The sequence below is a fragment of the Vicugna pacos genome, chromosome 28 (genome assembly GCF_048564905.1).
Source record: "Vicugna pacos chromosome 28, VicPac4, whole genome shotgun sequence".
Lineage (NCBI taxonomy): Eukaryota > Metazoa > Chordata > Mammalia > Artiodactyla > Camelidae > Vicugna > Vicugna pacos.
The window spans coordinates 5,348,865-5,362,175 of record NC_133014.1 but is presented as its reverse complement, the minus strand read 5'-3'; positions in this window follow the sequence as shown (position 1 = coordinate 5,362,175).

Sequence of the window (13,311 nt, the reverse complement as noted above, 5' to 3'; positions counted from 1 at the left end):
GCTATTGTAAATAGTGCTGCTATGGACATTGGGGTGCAGGTGTCACCCTGAAGTAGGGTTCCTTCTGGATACAAGCCCAGGAGTGCGATTCCTGGGTCATACGGTAAGCCTATTCCTAGTCTTTTGAGGAATCTGGAGCTGCTTTTTGAAACAAGATTTTTCCCTTTGCTTTTTAGCTCATCTTTAATTTCTCTCCTCCAATTTCATGCCAATCTATTCTCTTTGGCTTCATGATGACTCCTCCCACCCCACACTCATTTCTCCTCTGCTCTTTGAAGAAGCGTGAAGACCCTTTTCCCTGCCTGGAAATGATATCTGTACTCTCTCTGGCTTCCGGCTGCGACATCTGTCTGGGGACCAGTGTTCTCAGCCACGTGGCTGATGCTCCTCTGAGCTCGTCCTGCACGAAAGTTCATGAATCTTGTTTCCAGTAATGGGTAGTCTCAGTTTTGCTCAGATTCCCTGTGCTGGGTTACACATTTCCGAGGCCACTTTTGGGGTGTTTTCTGAATATCTGGAGTGGCCCTCGCTGAGACTCTTCTAGAAATTGCCTGCTTATCTCAGCCTCTCCTCTGGATAAGGTGTCTGGCTTTCTCTCCAGCTCTCTGAACCCACAGTTCCACCCCCAGCCCTCTCCACCCTCCTGAACACCTCTCAAGTCCATCACCTCCCCTGGTCCTTCTGAAGGCTGTGTTTTAGAATTTATGTCTTAGAATGGGCAGGAAAAAAAGGAAAAATTTTTTCTACTTCTTTTGCTGAAAAGCAAAAGTGACAGATACATTATGACACCTCATAGTGACAACTTCAAACCTGGAGTGTTGAGAAACAGAGGCGAATCCCTCTGAACCTGAGGCTCAGGAGCCCCGTCACTGTGTGAAGGAGGCTGTGCCATCCCCTGCAGGCTGGGGGCTCGCTTCTGGGGCCCTGCTACTTTGTTTCGCAGGTGTCCCCCTCCCGGTGCTGAAAGGCGGCAGGTGGGCTGCCGGGGAATGATTCTCTGGGATGGCGGATCTGTGACGTCTCTGCGGGCTTGCGGGCCATGGGAACGTGTGCAGCTTGGTGAAAACAAGGCAGGTTGGACCCCTGAAACTGCCCCTGTGGAGGCCAGCGGCAGGGCTGTCTCAGTGGAAAGTCAGGACTTTGAAAGGTCACGCATGGCCAGCACCCCGGGCAGGCTTAGAAGAAACCACATCCTTCTCTGAATGAGACATCAATGTAGAATCAAGTAACCGCTCTGCCCCGGGGCCCACAAATTGGACTGAGGTTGGATGGACCACAGCTGCTCTGTGACCTTGACCTTTCACATCTGGTAACAGGTGGCCACACCTGTATCAGTCAGGTCGGGCTCCATAACAAAACACCACAGACTGGGGAGAGCAAACAATGGGAGTTTATTTTCTCAGTTCCAGAGGCCGCAAGTCCGAGGTCAAGGTGCTGGCAGGTTCAGTTTCTCCTGAGACCTCTCTCCTTGGCGTGCAGGTGGCCGCCTTCCTGCTGTGTGTGCAGGTGGCCTCTCCTCGGTGTGTACCCATCCCTGGCATCTCTCTTCTAGCAGGGACACCAGTCACAGGGGGTTAGGGCCCAGGCACGTGACCCGGTTTAACCTTAATTGCCCGCTGAAAGGCCGTATCTGCCGATACAATCATATTCTGAGTTATGGTGGGGGTGAGGACTCCAAACTGTGAGTTCTGGGAGAGACACGATTCAGCCAGAAAGCCACCCACAGTGAAGTCAAGAGTGCCGGCCTGAGGGTAGCAGGGAAACGCCAGGCCCCTGATCCTGGGTTTATGGAATTGAAGCCGCCCTCCCCTGTGGCCCTGCCCCGCCTCGAGGACATTATGCTCAGTGAAATTAGCACAGAACTGTACGTCTTCACTTACATGAGGCGCGTGGAGGAGTCAGATCCCCAGAGACAGAAGGTGGGGGCCGGGGGCCGGGGGTGGGGGCCACGGGCTGGGAAAGGATCGGGGATTATTGTTGAATGTGGACAGAGTTTCCGTTTTGCAAGATGAAAACAGTTCTGGAGATGGAGGGGGAGCTGGTTGCGGCGCAGTGTGAAAGTACTTGGTGCCCCCGAGCCTAACCTCAAAGACGGTTTAAGGGGTAAATTCTCTGTTAGGCGTATCTGAACACAGTAATAGGAAAGAGCGTGGGCGGAGGCGGGAGACCCGAGTGTCAGCCGGTCCCCTCCCCCGACCCCACATCATTATCTTACTTCGTTAAGCTGCAGGTGTCTGACCTGCATCGCGGGGCGGGGGTGCTTCTCACTGCAGGATCGAAGGGGGCAGCGAAACTGAGATTCCTGGCAAAGCCTCTGTCCTGTAGCAACATTCAGCCCGGGAGAGCTAACGATGGTGACAGCAATGGAAGGACAGAACATGCCATGTTCCAGGGGCTGGCGGGGTCTCCTTCGGAATGATTCGTTTCTGGATGGGGTTGCAGTCACCAGGCACCCCCCTGGGCTCAGAAAGTTGGGCTCCTTATCACATTGGAAACTTTGGACCCGGGAGACTCCCCGCAAAGTGTGGAGGAGTCCCATTTCCAGCACTCTCGAAAGAGCCTGTTGCCTTGTCACACATGTAGCCGCAGGAAGGATGTGCAGACCCGGGGGACCCTGCCAGCCACGGCTGCTTTCTCGGCTCTGGCCTCCACCACCGCCTAGCGGGGTCCTTGCTCAGACTGCGCTGCCTGCCCGGCCAGTCCCGAGGCCGACCGTTCACTAGACCTTGACCTCGTGTCTGGATACACATGGCCCTTCCCAGGCGCCACAATGACCCCAGACTGGGCCCAGTGAAGCCCCCCAGCCCTGGCTCTCCTGCCCACCTCACGCCCATCCTGTGCTTGTCCACTTCCTGAGGCCCTGAGCTGCTTTACTGCCCTGGACCTTGGCTGACAATCCGATACCTCTCTGCGCCTCAGTCTCCTCTACCGCAGGGTGCTAATGATACCGTAACCTCAGAGTTGATTTCAGCATGCAAACGGGGGGAATAGATGTAAAGAGCTCAGCTCAGGGCCTAGCACATAGAAAGGTCTCAATAAATGACAGCCACTATAACGGAGCCCTAGTACTGACTGCCACGTACAACACCCTCTCTTCCTACCGCCTCTTTTTTTGGTAAGAAGTTGTGGATGTTCTTTGTGTTCAACTAGTACATTTGGCCACATTGTGCACATTGATCTCAGCAGCTGCTCTGAGCACAGAGGAACGTTAGCCTCGCCCTCGGGATGTGGGACATTCAGGTGCAGCTGAAGAGACGACATCTTTGATTCTGTAGGAGATGGTTGTGGATCTTCTCAGCTCTGCCTGGAAGGTACGTGTCGTGGTTGTCACGTGCTGATGTCACAGTGTATCAGCTGAACACCTGTCCTCGTATGACAGGCTTTCTGACCCTAAAAAAGGTAGTTGGAAGCCACTCGTCCAATTCCCCAGTTCCTAAAAAGACTACTTCGCAGGATGTGGTGATTGAAAAAGGGACATGAACGAAATCTACACTGTAACCTTTCTTCTTTATAAGCTGTCAGGTGAGTTTGAGTCAGCTGGAAGACTGACCTATGAGTAAATCTCTGGAACTGACTCTCGTTGAACACGAGGCAATGTGTTTAAAAGCGAGACATGGGCGGTCTTTCTGTCCATTCCCTCACAGCTGTCTGTTCAGGGCTCTGCAGTGGTCGGCCCGATGCTTTGAGCCTGGGGGGGTCCCTCCACCTTGGCTTAGGTCGGATGCCTGTCTGTGCACCCCGTGTGCAGGCGGATGGCCCTCGTGGACGATTCTTGCTCCTGTCATCTGAGAGCAGGCGGGAGACTGTGACCACAGCGTTGAGATTTGAGAGCCCACTGAGCCTTTCTGGGAGGGACTTCTGCTCCTCAGTGGATGTCCCCTCGATTGGCTTTGCAACTCAATATGCAATTTTGCTTTTTGGTCCAAAGCAGATCCTTAAATAATAGCACACTTTTCTTCATTAAAAAAATCCTTTCCAGTTATTATAGAAATACTACCTGCTTCATCGGTTCGGTTGGGTGGAGGGTGCTTGAGGCCACAGCGTTCCTCCACCACACGGTCAGTGTTGGGAGTGGCCGCTGCTGCCGGGATGTGCTCACTGGCCTCCGAGGTGCCCTTTTGGGTTTGCTTCTCCAGGCTCAGTGTTCGTTGTTTTCCAAGTACAACCTCTGTGCTGAGGACACTGGTCACAGTCTACACTCCCACCTAGACGGTCTTGCGCAGGGCCCCCACTGCCTCCCTACCTTGGAATCCCTGGGAGGAGTCTCTCCGACCGTAGAAACTTCAGGTTTCTGTGCAGCAAAGTCTGCTGCCTCATAGTGGTCACCCTTCTACCATCGAAACAGAAGTGAACCTTTTGTGAGCACTGTATTCTCCGCTGAGGGCAGTGATCCCCAGCTCACCTGTTATCACATCCCCGAGGACATCTGCTGACCTTACAGAAGAGAAAAAGTTCTGTTCCAAGGTAAACATTTCTCTTCTAGGCGAGATGGGGCTGGAAACTTCTCTGGATTAAACAAATACATGAATAAAACCCAGGCCATACCTGATTACACAAAAGGTAACTACTATGTGTGATATTTTATTACGGTCCAAGCATGCATTTTCTCACCTATCATTGCAATGATCTCAGGAAGTTGTAACAGTTGCCTCCACTTTATAGGAAACTGAGGTTTAGAGATGCTACATGACTTGCCCAGGGTCACACGGCTGGTGCGCAGTCGGAGAGGTGCAGGCTTGGAATCCAAGCCGCGGCTCTTAACTGCCATGCTCGTTTGCCTTCCAGGTCCTCGCGCGGCTGGCTGGCTGAGGCCTGGGGTCCCTCGAGATGTTTCCTGTTAGATTCTGCAGGGGATTCTGTCTCTTGAGGTGACTGACGAGGTAGGTCAGGTTGCTAACTGTCCAGGGGATGTGATGTAACATAATGTGCATGGGTGGTGAACAGGTTTTTATTAAAAAAAAAATCTGAAAAGGAAGAAAAAAAGGAAAACCAATTGAGCTCTCAAAGAAGGTTGGATGTGTGTATGTGAAGTAGCTAACCTGGAATTTCTGGGTGCCCGAAACAGTGAGAGAAGCACTGTGATCAGCTGGGCAGAGGGTGCTGCCTCCGGTGTCCCGTCCTGGGACTCCGAGGTTAAGAGCAGCTCCAGCTCCGGACATGTTAGTGGCCAGAGGGCTTTGTGTCTACGCTTATGTTCAGGGGCAGAGGTGATGTCACTGCCAGATGAAGTCAACTCCTATAAACGCCCTTCCCTACTAGGAATGGAAAAATCTTCCTTTCATTTAAAAACAATATATATGAAATCAAATAGCCCCACGGGGTTTGATGTTCTTGTTCTATTTTTAGGGTACATGCATCATGAAATTCCTTTACCTGAAGGGGTTGCCAGTGCAACCAAAGGAATTTCTTCTCCTTTTTGTAGCTACATATTGTTCTGAAACATACCAACCTTCCTGGGGTAACTTTGTCGACAGACACTTTCTGGGACAGCGATGTGGTGGGTGGGGCATTCTGGGACCCCTTTCGGGGCTGCTCAGCTTGGCCCTTGGGGATCCATTTTCCCCTGAAGACTTGGCCCCCACATCCCTTTGCCAACTTCCCAAGGGCACGTGCCATGACTGGTTTTTGTGTAGGTGTGTTCTCTGCTACTGTGAAACTCATCCAACAGCGTTTGAAAGATTCTACCCTGATCCACAGATCCATCCAGATATTCATGGACCACCTCACCTGTCTTTAAGTGACGATTTCCCAAACACGCTATTGTCTCATCTTGAGTTTAGGAGAGAACCTCCTGGCAGTTGTTAACTCTGGGCTCCTCCAGGGCGGTCACCCAGTCTGCTCTCAGATCTTCCAGGTCTCCCGTTTTCAGTTGTCTCTGCAGCGAGAGCTCAGGTGATCTTTAGAAATAGGTCTGGCGCATTGCCCTTTCCCTCCGGCAAGTCTATTCTAGCCTTTGCGATCACAGTCGTCTCCTTCTTCCTCTCTTCTCCAACTCAATACTCTCATGTCCTCTTTCATCAAACAGACCAAAGTTCTAACACTACACTTGTTCTGACTGTAGGGCTGACGCATTTGTTTTGATATATTTTTTTTAAAGAACACCGTGTTTTTCTTAATGTCTCAGTCAACACTGTCCCCAGCGACAGTGCAAACCGTTTGGAATTTCCTTTAGGTTCTTGTTGAGGTTTTTGTTTCTTTATGTTGTTTTAATCTCAGCCCCAAAAGGCAGCAGACTTACTCTGTGATAAGGTCATCCATCCTTTTTATAAACATCCTCTGATAACAGTCGCCTGCCCCAGGGGTTGATCCCGCAGCCCTGGATGGCTGAAATCCACAAACTTTATCAGAAATGGTGCAATCACCGATCCAGAGTTAACATAACGCTGTGGAGCAAAGAGACTTCTTCCTCTGGGCTTAAGGGTTTGCGTCAGGCTTCCTGTACCCAAGAGGTAGTCCCGACAGCAACGACCCCTCCTCAACTTTATAAAGAGGAACAGAACGTGGTGACCAACCTAGTGCTGCCGCCTCCCATCCCGGTGATGACACTAGAACACACGTGCCCTGGAGCTTTCACAACTTCTCCTCCTGGCTGAGAAACAGAATGAAGGGGAGGAACATAGCTGGGCGTCTGCCTAAAGTCTCACCCACTGGTCATCCTCTGCTCTTTGCTTTCCAGCCCCTGGTGGTGTGGGGTGGGGAGTCTATGGTCTTTCGGCTCTTCAAGACCCATCCTTCATGCTGTTTTGGGAGCCTGCCAGCTCACACTTGGAGGTTTAGAGGTGAAATGAAATGCCACCAGCATTAGTCAGAGGGCTTGGTTTCCTCATGTTTGGCTTTGACTCTCAGATGTGGCGGTTGTCACCAGCTTGGCAGTTTCCCAGGTGACACGGTGTGTTTGGAAATGTTATCCTAGAGCCCAACTCTTGAGTATGTTCTACATGGCTCATAAGGGGATCCTACGGGACCCACAGCTCCCTGAGGGAGGAGGTTGGGTACAGAGAGAGATTTTCTTTTTTCCTCCAAGGGCATGGTGAGCACAGCGCCACACTTGCCACTGAGGGAAAGATTTGATCCAGATGTGAGGATGTTCAGCGGCCGAAGACACTGAGAAAGACCCACAAAATAGTTGGCATCTTGGCAAGGCTGACCAAAGACCTTCTCCTTCTCTCTGGCATTTCCTTGTCTATGTCCCTTCCTCCAGACAAAGTAAACATTCCCTGTGACCTCTGGATGGCAACACTACACGCGTCTAGAATGTACTGGGTCCTGGGCTCAGAGAACAGACAGTCCATCCTCTTTATTCACTGATTCCATATTTGTGAATTTGCCGACTTGCTAAAATTTATCTGGACCCCCCAGAATCAATGCTCACGATGCTTTTTTGGTCATTCACAGACATGCACAGAGCAGCCAAAAACCTGGGTGCACGTTCTCAGTTGGTATGGAATAGGTGATGCTCTGTCTCATCGCAGCTCTCATTCTGTAAGCAAAGGTCCTTTTCATGGTTTATTTGGTGCCTTTTTTTTTGCATCTTTGTGCTTTTTCTTGTCAATTTCATGACTCAAATTGACCCCAGGCTGAACGCTGCAGTGCTGTCTAACATCCCTAAGAGCAAGGAAGCGGGATATGCTTTATGTGTGTGGATATAATAGCACGAGTGTTAGATCAGTTTCGTACAGGTGTGAGTTTAATGTTACTGGGTCAACAATCTGTATTAACTAAGGTGTCTTTAAGTAGAAACACATGAAAAATAAGATTATGTGTTGACTGGTTCACGAAAATGTTATGATCAATGGTTTGCAGAAACCTAAGCCCGTGTATCACCCAGGAGCAATGATCCGGTATTTGCAAATCAGTGTTGGTGGTGACATTATGGGACATAATTACTGTGAATAATGAGAATCAATTGTATTTGACTGAGATGTGAGTTGTAAAGGCTGGAATTTTCCCCCCTAAATTTTATAGGTATCAGTGGGGTTAGTGATGTGATAATGCTATGCGCTTGGGGCGTTTTGGGTAAATAGGATGCACGAAGGATAGGATTGGATGAAATGTGTTTTGGAGAGGTTTCCAGTAGAAAAGGACCAAATGGATGATAAAGGCATCCGACTCCTCTGGCCGGGTATCAGAATAAAATGTGAGTAGAGAACGATTTGGATCTTTGGTCTTTAATTAAAGGTGAATTGACTTTAATTTCTCCTTGAGGTTTTAATCATGGAGGAGAATTTAAACTGGGGGCTTTTTGGTTGCGAGGATTGGGGCATTATTACATCGTCATTTGGGCTTGTTGTTCAGTTTCTGCTGGTTTATACGGATGTTGTATTGGGCATGACTTAAGACCTGAAGGGGATTAAGCCCACGACTTTTTGCCGTCAGATGCAGATATGTGTTGAATGTCCTGGGCTGACCCACTGCAGAGCGGCGTGGCAAACTTGAACTTCTCTCTCCTGAGAAGGGAGGAGCGGTGGGTGCTTTCCTGAGGAAGAGCCTCGAAATGTGGAAGGTGGACTTCCTTAGTAACGACTGGTCCCATCTCCCAGAGGGGATGGTCCCGCCCGAGGAGCTCGGAGGCTTGACGGCTAAGCCTGAGGGGCTCCGAGAGCTGACGCCTGGGGGCTGTGAGGTCTGCCTCCTCCCTCCTCCTGCCTCCCCTGGGGGCTCTGTTACTGACAGCATGGGTAGCGTTTGCCTTTGAAGCAGCACCTACTGAGGGGATGGAGTCCTTGCCCTGGAACTCTGTCAGCGCGGGCCACTCCGTACCCCCTTCTGTCCCCTCCCGCTTTCCCCTGACTCTGTCACACAGCAGACACGTGCTCACCTTGCCCACGTAATCGGGAGGGTGAATCAGGCTCTCACGGTTCCGAGGCTTGTGTTTAAGGAAGGAGGTCAGAGGTTCTGCTTTTCCCTCCAGTCCGGGTTTCCTGTGAAAGCTGGCTGCACGTCTTGTCCATAGGAGGCATGTGTGCATTATCAGTGGCTGGGGCCCGGCGAGGGTTAGGGTCCTGAATCCCCATCAACAAGGAGCCCAGGGTGGAGCCGAGACTGTGACGTCAGAGGCATGACGATGATGGTGGGCCCAGGGGTCCTACGTCACTCGTCAAAGGGCTAGAGAATGAACTCGGTTCAACCTGCCTGTGGTTTAACTTGCAAAGCGTCTGAGCTGCAGAGGAAGTGGTGCAGCTCTGACACGGCTGCTTGCTGTTTTGTCTTCCCCAAGTGGACGTCCGGTTTAGTGCTTCATGGGTATCTGGGGCCTAGTATCCAGCCCTGGACAGGGGGAAGACAGCGATGGGGCGAGGCCCTGCCTCCTGGGCCTCGGAGGTGGGGCTGAGGGTTCAGCCTGAAGCAGGGACCTGAGGAGGCCAGGGGACCCTCCATCCTGGAGGTGCAGGGAGGCGTGTGGCCGTGCAGGACTGCAGCCTGACGTGTGCACACCCGGGCAGCTGCTTCCACTGGGGAACTCACTGTGCACGGGGCGGGGGTGCTTCTGGATCTTCCTTGTTAGGGAAGAGAGAGCTTTCTACAGGCAAGGGTCTCAGTATGCCAGTTCCTCTTCAGGGCTGAGCCCATGACGGGGCAGACTCCTGGCTCGTAGCAAAAGGCTGAGTTGGAGCAGATAGATGATGATTTCACTACCAACCTCTTCTCAAACACCTGTTAACACATGGCCAGATGATAGGTAATTTTTACATCTTCTCTGTATTTTCCACTTATGTATATATGATGCATTATATTATAAATTATAGGTATTGTATTTTATAATGTGTTATATTTTTATTATGCATTATGACATCTTATGGTTCATACTCATTTTCTATTTATTATTATTACATATATCATGTTTATATTCAGAAAAAGATTAATTTTAAAATAAATAGGGCGTAACATCTGGGATCCTGCAAAAGGCAGCATTTCCATGAACTTCTGAAACATTTCACAGGCAGAATAGAAATTTAGAACTAACGAGCTAAATTTTTCAGAGGAGGAGGAATGTTAAGGCTTTGCCCCACTCCACTGAAGTCACACCAGAGCTGGGCACAGCCCTAGGCCCCAGGGCACGCGTATTGTTTCACCATCATCACTTGCAGTCTCCGCACACACGGTGGGCTCCATCCCCTGACTCTCAGGTGAACCTCCGCTCACCAAGTCAGTAGCTTTGCCTCTGCGGTTGCCGCACCACGAGTACTTGTCAATCCCACCCTGGTGGAATTTCAAAGCAATTTCATGGCTATGTAACTGACTTTCATTGAAACTGTCCCTTTGTATGTGTGGCACGTGTAGCAATGAACATTTCCTTCACGTGCAAGTTTGTTCCATGACATCTTTATTCCTGATCCCTCCAAAACATATCAAAGCCTTCTAGGAAAATGACGCCAGCAAAATGGCAGAGCAGGAGTTTTCTATTGTCCTTCCTTCAGAGAAGAACAATTTTGACAACCACTCATGGCTATGAGTGCCTGGTGAAAGTCTGTGAGTCCAGATTTTTTTTCTAATATACACACACAAAAGTCTGAGACTGGACACATGGAAGAGGGTCAGAGGAACAGCATCACTTTACCCACATCGCCCCTCCCCCAGAGCGGCACCAATCAGTGCCCAGAGAGGTCTTCCTGGCCCGTGATTTTTCCCACGTGCACGAGCACTTGTCCTCTCAGCCCAGGATGCCTCCTTCCCCCCTCACTCAGATTTCTGAGGTGTGCTGGGTGACAGGGGAGCAGTGAGCAGCTGGGACAGCAGCGGCCAGGGCTGGCAGAGGGCATCGGAGGGACCAGAGCCAGCTGACCGCTCTGCAGGCTCCATGGGGAAGGCTGCCCAAGAGCCACTGGGAGTGCCTAACCAGCAGGTCCCCTCAGCTGACCCTCAGACACCCCCAGAGCTCTGTGAGCCTCACTTACACGGGAGCTCCCCTCCCCTGCCCAATGGCCGGCTCCCTGTGCTAACTCTGAGGGCGGTGGGGCGGGGCCTTAGCCGACAGCCAGCGGGCACACACAGGATGCTGGCTGGACTCTGCAGGAGCGGGACGAAGCACACAAACTGGGGTGCTTGGCACCAGCAGGGGGAAAGCAAAGGGGAAGCTGTCAGCACCTGACCTGACTGTGGAGGATGGATGGAAGGCATGTAATGTTAACCCCGCCCCCGGACAAAAGGAAACGAGAGGTGTGGAGCAGGCATATCCATAGAAGGTCTGAGAGAGCCACCGAATTCCTAAAAGCGCTGATAGAATTCCTAAAAGCGCTGTTTATCTCCAGAAGCCAGTCAGTAAAGACTCGAGGAAGTGACTACTTCTTGAAATGCAAAGACAATAAAGCAAGACTTCAAGGAACATGGAATTCCAAGGAAACGTGACACAATCAAAGGAACACAACAATTTTCCAGTAACTGACTCCCAAGAAACAGCGAGCTGTGATTTTCCTGGCAAAGAACTCCAAATGGCTGCTTTTTGGAAACCCAGTGAGCCACAAGAAAACCCAGAAAGATTGTTCAGTGAAGTCAGGAAAACAACGCATGAACAAAACAAGAAGTTTACCAGGGAGATAGAAATCATAAAAAAGAACCAAACAATTTTCAGAGATGGAGAATACAATAAATACAATGTAACAAAGAACTGTCTAAAAGATAACTAGCAGTGTAAAGGACGGAAACCAAAAACTCACAAGGAACAAAGGAGCAAAAGTTGAACCGTGTCACCTTCTAAGACATATTAGCAAAATCATATTTCATTTGGAATTTGTTTGAAATAGCCCAACACTTTCCCTGGGATTAAAATACAGACCTGCTTATATTCAGTCCAAAGCTCTAACCAAACGTCACATCTGACCTGCAATTTGGGCTGCTAGTTCTACCCACTAATAGTGCCGATCCTGGAACTCTTGCACTGAATTTGGATTGAGTTTCAGAAGCCTTCTCAACGTGGTACTCCAGGGAACCGTTGTCGAAGGACCGGAGTTGATGACAAATTAGAATCTGCTAGTCCTTCTTCGTTTTCTGCAGCCTTCTCCTTTCCATTTTAATCAGCTGACCACGTTACAGGACAATGAGTGGTAAGAAGAGGACTTTGAGAAACTTACCGGGGAGGTCGTTGAGTGGCACTTCGAGCCACACACGTGGAACGCTGGATCTGGGTTATTGCTGTGAAGAGGGAGATGAATGGAAATCCGGGAGAATGCAGGCTGCGTGTGCACGTGGACCGGGATGAGTGCAGGAAGCAAGGAGGGAGCAAGAAGCAGGTGACATCGGAATGTGAGACACAGGGAACTACAAATAGAGGAGAACCAATTCACAGGGATGACTTAATTTAACTTTGGGTGAGGTGGATTGTTTGCTTCAGCAACAGACAGTCAGAAATAAAAGCTTGGGCAGAGGAAGGAACAGGTGGGGCGAAGATGTGCGTCTGGGAAGCTGTCTACCAAGCAGGTCTGAAGCACCAGGTGAGAGAGGTTGTGAGAGGGGACAGTGAGCCTGTGAGGGAGAGAACTCAGATGGGAGGCTATGAGCGAGTCAGGAGAGGTACCCACGGGTCAGTGGTGGGGAGAGGAGGACAGTCAGCGAAATGAAACTCAGAGGAGAGTTCCTGGGAAGTACACGGCTGCTGAGAAACATAGAATGTAAATATGGAGTTCGCTTCGTAAGTAAAGAGCGATTATAGAGGCAGAGCGATTAAAAGTGCCAACAGCAGTAGGAGAGAGATCTGACAAATCACTGAGTGCATTCGACCGCACTGAGGTTATCAGTGACCGGAGAGGGAAAGCCTCAGGGCTCTTCCCAGCTCCCTTTCAGACAAGCGTCTTCCCATCATTTCCCGTTATGCACCCGTAACTCCATGGAGACAAGTCTCGTGCTGGACAATAATCACCTCCCCGCACTAGTTGCTCAGACCTCTTCTCACCTGGCCTCTCGTCAGCATTTGGCACTGTTGACCCTCTCCTTTCTTGGACCCTTCTCTTTTTAGGGATGTTGGTGAGCAAGCCACTCTCAGCTTTCCATTAGCTCCCTGACTGTACTTCCGGGCACCTCTAGCCTCCTTTTTTCTCCATTGTTGCTCAACGTTCAAGTTGCTCAAAGATTTCTGCTCATCTCTGTTTTCTTCTGTCTTCATATGCTCTCTCTGACCCCACCTGCATCTATGTTTAAACTGCCACTGAAATAATGACTCCAATGTTTGTGTATTCAGTCCTAGTTTTTCTTTTGAGTCCATTTATTCAGCTGTCCACTTGACTTTCATTCAAGGGTCTCGAAGTCTCTCCCAACTCAACATTTCCCAAACCAAATTCAAGTTATCCTCCTCACAGAGCAAAACAAGCAAGTGGTCCT